At 35.5% G+C, this 7,765-nt stretch overlaps 1 long non-coding RNA gene across 1 annotated transcript in view; it reads left to right on the forward strand.

Moving 5' to 3' along the window:
- The first annotated feature begins 6,040 nt into the window (after window positions 1-6,040).
- Window positions 6,041-7,765, forward strand: part of LOC118766536 — a 104,640-nt gene continuing 102,915 nt past the window's right edge. Inside the window, exon 1 of the long non-coding RNA XR_005002471.1 lies at window positions 6,041-6,150. This is a non-coding gene — a long non-coding RNA (uncharacterized LOC118766536). The remainder of the gene's footprint in view (window positions 6,151-7,765) is intronic.

Below are 7,765 nucleotides of genomic sequence, written 5' to 3' on the forward strand. Positions count from 1 at the left end.
AGTGAAAAATGTGAAATTTAGTGTATAAAATGAATGGAGAGCTGCTCACCGATGATGCCATAACTGTTGCTAATTTGCGTAATTTACTAGAAAATGTAAACGAGTGTGGTTTCTTAATTTTTGGATTGATTTTCTACATTTCTAATTTAAAATGCTGATGATCTGGAAACATCGTAATCAATATGGTGTTGTGTCGTATTGCGCCCTCCTTGCATATATCAATGAGTACATGCAATATCACTATTCTAATCTGAGCATCGGTACCTAATGTTAGCTCCATATAGAGATGGTGCTCAATTCATCTATGAAGATGGTGGTGGGCGGGTTGTGGTGCTTATGTGAGACCTACGAGGTTGTACTCACAGAGTGGCATACGCCATTCTATGCCTGACTGGTTGTACTGTAGTAGTACATAGTATGTGGATTTTCAAGGTGAGCTCCGATTGGCTGAATGCAAAGGAGTTCATTGCTGGGTTACGAAGCTCTCATGAGAAAAAAATTGATTCGCATCCGGGTCTGAAAAAAAAAGGGAAAATGTTGAGGAACGCAAAACAAGGATAAAAAAAACAACAGGAACAGCTACATCAGCAACAGCAACTGCAGCAATAACAGCAACAGTTTAACAATGAGAATAAGAAACGAGAGTTTCTGAATGGGTGTCATGTGCTTCATCGATTAAGACAGTTCTGGCTTCATATTTCTATAGACAGAAAGAAATACCAGAACAGAGTTTGATAACGTGTCACAGATATTTTTTTTTATTTTTCAGAAATTGTTATTAAGATTTTTTTAATGCAGCTGATAGCTTTTCTCACACGGCTTTAATATTTCTGTCTCTGTGTCTGCCTGCCTGTTTGTCTACCTGTCTGTCTGTCAACATCTATATATGCATACATGTATGTATGTATGTATGTATGTATTTATGCATTTGTGTATGTATTTGTGTATGTATATATGTTTGTATGTATATATATGTATTTGTGGATGCATGTATTTTTGTATGAATGTATGTATGTGTGCATGTATGAATGTATTCATATATGTATGTTGTATGTTTCTACATAATGCATCTGAGAATATGTATGAATATATACATATACATACATACATACATACATATATATATATATATATACATACATATATATATATATATATATAATATATATATATATTCATATAAATACATACACATGTATATACTTATATATGTATGTGCGTGTGTGTTTTATGCGTGTATGTATCTGTAGGCGTTTATACCATTATATATCGTATAGAAATTATTCAGTATTTTTTAATATTCACAGATATATATATATATATATATATATATATATATATGTATATATATATAATTTTCTATTTTATATTTTTATATTTGAATATATAATTTTTTTTTATATTTCTATTAATTTTTTTTCTATCCTTGTCACATCACAGAAAATTGATTTCATGTATGGACGATTGCATTAAAGATTACCATCCAATTCACAATGTCACACTTTGTGTTTCATAATACAATTCGTTTAATATTATTTCCTGCAGCGTGGCGTCTGCCACAGAAACTTGTGAAATATTGTGGAATATTGGCTATTCTTCTCTTATTACTGTCACAGTTGCTGCTTTCAGATATCTAAATAGCGTTTATCAGCTTGATAATTCTAAAGACGAACAGAGTTCACAGAAATTGCTACTGTGACAAAGAATAAAATAAAATAAAATAAATCAATGAAAAAAAGGTAGAGAAAACAAAAGGAAAAAGAGACTTAAATACCCACTTAAGAATTTAGAGGATAGTTTTCGCTTAGGGACATATATATATAATCTACGGTATCGATTATTGCTTTAATGATTTACGCATTCTTGCACTCCTGCATGTAAGAGGTGGTATCAGAAAGTTCCCGGACTCGTTCTGTAACGCGCCATCAGATGGGAGCATACGGTTGCGTGCGCAGTGAGAGCTGGCAGTGGTCTTCATGAGGCAGTGTGCCGAGTAACATCACTGCGTTTACTTTGCAAGTGGTAATGTTTGTGGTTTTGTAATCACGTGTGTGATGTAGCCTGCGATGGACAGGAACAAAGTGCCAGAGTGAAATTTTGCGTTAGATTTGGAAATTCTGCCACAGATGCATTGAGCGTGCTTCGGCAAGCTTCCAGCGACGAGGCAATGGGTCGTACGCAATGTTTCGAGTGGCACGGGTACTTCAATGGCGGAAAAGCGTCGCTGGGAGACGATGAGCCAAATGGAATACCTGTCATGAGTGTCGCCCCCGGGAAGGTGGTATTTTGCATCGAGAATTCATCCTCCAGAGCCAGACCATCAATCGAAAGTTCTACTGACACTTTGAAGCGTTTGGGGAACATTTGGCGAAAACGACCGGATCTGTGGAGCTCGAAGTATTGGATTCTTCTCGACCACAATGCACTCTGTCACCGAGCATCTTGAGTCTCTCCCCCAAAACACATGCTATCTTTTCCACACCCGCCCTGTTCCCCAGATTTAGCATCTGCGGCGGACTTCCGTCTCTTCTCCCAGACAAAAATGCGGTTCCACGGTCGCAGTTTTAAGACCGTTGTCAAAATCAGAGCGAATCGCTGAAGGTTCTAGGCTCGCTTACGGAAAACGACTTGCAGACCGTATTCCGAAAATAGAAGTTTCGCTGGGACGATGAAATGCTGCGTAAGGTGACGATTGCGAAGGAGATGATGTTAAAACTTATAAGTTACTTTTTATCAAACATAACTTTTCTGGGAAACTTTCGATACCACCTCCTATTTTAATATATTTATATATGCAAGCATATATGTACATCTCTCTCTCTCTCTCTCTCTCTCTCTCTCTCTCTCTCTCTCTTTATTTCTCTAAGTATATCTGCCTCACTTTCTCTATTAATATAAATGTATACCTTCATTCATACATATCAACACACACAAACACACACGCGCACACACACGCACACACACACACACACGTTACTATTTCACTAAGGCATAGCGATACCAATAAATTGGGGTGTTAGAACTCCACGTACCTATGCTTCACAACTAAGCGTCAGTCGAGGACTGAGCAATAAGAAATTTAAATAGGAAGGGAATAAGAAATTATGTCACGAACTTCATTAGCTAACAGCTGTTTCTGCTATAGGACGCAATGCACTCATGCATTGGTTCTACAGTACTTCGAAAAGTGTATGTTGTAATTCGATTTACTTATCTGACATGCTGCACGTCATTCGCTGCGATATATATCAATTATATATTGATTTAGACTTATTCTTACTTAGGTAGCTATGGATGTTATAGATATCAAAATTTGTAAATTACATCGTCTTTGACAACTTCTTTTCTATGAGGAAACACCTTGTCTATTGTATTTATAACGATGATGGTGACTATGTAGTAATGTGTGTAACTGCAAACATACATCTTTTCTGTACAACATTTGGTTTTATTCCTCATCGTTATTTACTCGATTTACATATTTGCATTGACAGAAATATACACACATATATATACGCGCAAACGCATTCTGCACTGCAGAATCGAACGCGTATATAATTCTTTTTGTAAATTTAATTCCCAAACCATACGGCTATACCTGTGCCCAATATCTACAGAACTAAAATCTTCAATGCGTCCCTAACATCTCACTATTAATTACCAAGTTTTTTCCTTCTTCACAGGTATATTTTCAGAAGCAGGAAGTCAATTCGGTTGAAAGTTTAACAAAACAAAAATTATTTATTATTAGATATATCATTTTCCTGAAGACTGGATCTTGGGATTCGTTTAAGTTGTATTCCTGGTAAATAAACTCTGCTGATTCCTTACGAAGCCTCCATAGTTCCAGTTGGGGCTCGTGGGTTAACAACAGAGTTTTTTTCTGCCAGAATATGAAGACAACTTTGCGAATGAAAGACGTCAACTGTCGCCACCAATGCATTTCGAAGATAAATCTTAATTCATATCCTTTCAATGGCGTTTAGATCTCGTTTTAAAAAATATGCTTAAACATTCGCTGGCTCACTCATGCTAATTGTAAATTGGTACAATGTACAATATCAATTCCCTTCATTATCTGCAGGGGTCTTGTTATATTTTAGTCTTGACTAGTTATAAAGATAATAATATTGATATGATCAAATCAATATGACGTAAATCCATCTGATTTGGTTAAATTTCCTTTACTTTTGTATCGTGTAGTTGGCAAAGTATTTAACTTTAAAAGTCCCTGTCCGTCTAACTTCATATAGTACGACGTGAACGTGAAGCTATTAGTTAACTGGTGTTGTATATATGACAACATGTTTCTATAACATGCAATAATACTGTGAAATGATCACAACAGTTGGTCTTCTATGGACGCGAACAGAGCTGTGTGATTAATAAGTTCATTTCATATGTATGAAAATACCCGGATCAATTCTCTTGCGCAGTTCTTTGAATAAACGGCTGTTGCCATGACTGAAGTGTCCAAAGTCTTGAAATAATCTGTTGTAGACGTATCTACGTTACTCCTTTGAAGTGAATGCTCCAGTCCCAGTTAGATGTAAATCGTCTACGGATTTTACACAGTTACCTGGATCTTAGTTATCGTCTTGAAAATGGCCAAGGACTCCACCCTTACACACTTGAATACGTCACAAAATAGCACATAACAACAGAAAATTCTGTGGAGAGATGTGGTTCTCTAGAATTATATGTAAATTCTTAGCAGGTAAAATTTTATGAAATCAAAACCTGCTAGTACGTTATAAAATTAATATACAATATTAAGAATCTCAGAAACAGGGTAAAGGATGGCCATTTCTCTTGACAGTTTAATTAATGCTACAGTCTTCATATATTCTAAATGAATTTTGGAATATAAATCAAATTTTATGTGAGTATAACCACCTACAACTTGGCTTCTTATACAGCTGGTATTTACCTTTGCTTTGCTTTATGTATACGTTCACATTATTGTATTAAGTTCACCTGGAACTCGGAAGAAAGTTTGGATTATTCCCGCCATATTAAAACCTTATATATACGCACCTATGTATAAAAGTATACATGCCAGATAATTTTGTACAGGGTGAATGCAATGGATATATGCAGCTTACAGAGCAGCGAATTAAATATATTTCCTGTCAGTATTTATTTCGTTGATTTCAACCCAGTTACACACACGCACACACACACACACATACATAAACACGCGCACAAACATACACATATATGTATGTAGGTATATATGTGTGTGTATATATATGTGTAGATGTATATATACATATATATATATATATATATATATATATATATATATATATACATATATGTATGTATGTATGTTGTATGTATATATATATATATATATATATATATATATATGTATATGTACATGTATGTTGTATGTATATATACTCAAACACCATATTTTTACTTACAACTATGATTAAGATCACAGGTGGTTCAATCATCAATGTTTTTTGTGTTTATTGTTGTCAAAATTGTTAAAGATGTCCAAAACTTTTTTACTTTGAAACAAAATTGCAACTGGCCATTATTCAGCATCGATTTAATATCTAAGAGTCTGAGAATAGTCATTGTTAATAAGATTCCTATTTTCCGAACTATTTTCCTTGTCTTTAGGGTGTATAATTTCAATATTGATTTCTGCACTGCATTTCGATTAGTTTCATCCCTGATTAACATCACGTGTTTCACTTTTGGATATGCATACGACCGTGAAATTGTTTCAAAATTGTAAGGATCTTCTCTATACAAATGAACAAGTTGTGCACTCATAATATAAACTTCTGGAACATTAAAACTAGTTAGTGTATATGGACATTGAAACCCTTTGTCCATCACAAAATTTTTCTAGTTCTAAACTAATCTAACACCACGTACGTATATCTATGCATAAAACAGCTGATGACGATTGGAGATGAAACCGATGAAAATGTTTTGTAGTAGTACACAACCTAAAGATAAGATTAATAGCTCGAAATATTATAATCTTAGTTCCATTTTCTATTGTCTATCGTTCGCAGGATCTTGGATGCATACAAACCACAATTCTTTTCCAGCCTTGGGAGAATAGAATCAATGCTACTGTGGAACAAGCAAAAGGATTACGTCCTAATCGTTTAACCGGAACAGTTGGTAAGTACCATGATTAAATAAGTTTTTTTAAAGAAATAATACACTGGAGCCCCGACGTGCTTTGTGAGATTGTGAATCATACGTGGAGTGTATCCTTATTTGTTGGAGGTTTGCGCAAAGTTTTGATTTCATGAAAAAATAAAACATCTGTTGTCCCTTCAAACCAGTCTCTCTTCGCTACTCTATCGATGTTCTACCATATAGAGACAAGGACCAATGAAACTCTGCCCTAATGTTACCTGTGTCGTTGCTGTCTGAACTAAAAAATGAAGTGTGGAATACATGTTGAGAAATATCTAATCTGGGGCTCTAAGAAAGATCATAAATCTTATACAGTTTATAATTTTTAAATTATTTTGGAAAGATGAAAGTCAAAAGTGATCTCGGAAAAAGTAAATAAAATAAAATGACTGATCGGTATTTGTATCTTAAACTGAGGAACTTTTAGAATTATTAGAGTGATGTCACCGTGCCTTGGAATAATTTACACGACTCTTTAAAATATGATTTTAAATCTTAAAAGGATAAAGTTTGCCTTCTATCTTTCTGAGCTTCAGAACTTAAAATCCCGATCAAGTACTGAGGCAGAAATAATAGAGTGATACTAGTGTCTCACAGCCTTCGTCGAACAAGAGATTAAAGCCGAGAACTCCAAACAGTACTTCCTATTACTCTATCGTGTTCAGAGATACTGAAGGTATAAACACAACAGTCACACTATTCTTGTAAAAAGCAGCAATCTCATGTAGTATTAGTTTTGAAAGTCAATTGTCCGATATACATGGAAACAGATTTTGACAGGAAAAGTAATGTGGAAGCACTCCGTCGGTTACGACGACGAGGGTTCCGGTTGATCCGATCAACAGAAGAGCCAGCTCGTGAAATTAACGTGTAAGTGGCTGAGCACTCCACAGACACGTGCACTCTTAACGTAGTTCTCGGGGATATTCAGCGTGACACAGAGAGTGACAAGGCCGGCCCTTTGAAATACAGGTACGACATAAACAGGAAGTAAGAGTGAGAGAAAGTTCTGGTGAAAGAGTACAGCAGGGATCACCACCATCCCTGCCGGAGCCTCGTGGAGCTTTAGGTGTTTTTCGCTCAATAAACACTCACAACGCCCGGTCTGGAAATCGAAACCGCGATCCTACGACCGCGAGTCCGCTGCCCTAACCACTGGGCCATTGCGCCTCCACGAGGAAAAGTAATACTGGGTGTTTGTTCAGCTGTTATTGTGCTGGTATAATATTTTCTAATTTTTCTCAATTCATTAGGCATTTTTGTGAATATTTCATATAGCTTATCTATACTGTCTGTTATTATGCCTCAAGGAGAAACAATTATTTATCTTGTTTCAAATAATTTTTAAGCGAGTTTACAATATCGCATCATGTTCATCGCATCATTCTGAAAACGTATGAAATTGTGTTATGTAGTACATCAGATTTACCATTCTTTGACATTTGTGATGTTATGTTAATTTATTAGATCATATGCGCTTTCAAAAGTGCGAGCTGGCAGAATTCTTAATGGACCGGGAAAACATGCCTAGCGACATTTCCTCTGACTTTGCTTTCAGAGTTCAAATGCCATCAGGGTCGACAGCGTGTGTATC

This window comes from Octopus sinensis, linkage group LG16 (assembly GCF_006345805.1).
Source record: "Octopus sinensis linkage group LG16, ASM634580v1, whole genome shotgun sequence".
NCBI lineage: Eukaryota > Metazoa > Mollusca > Cephalopoda > Octopoda > Octopodidae > Octopus > Octopus sinensis.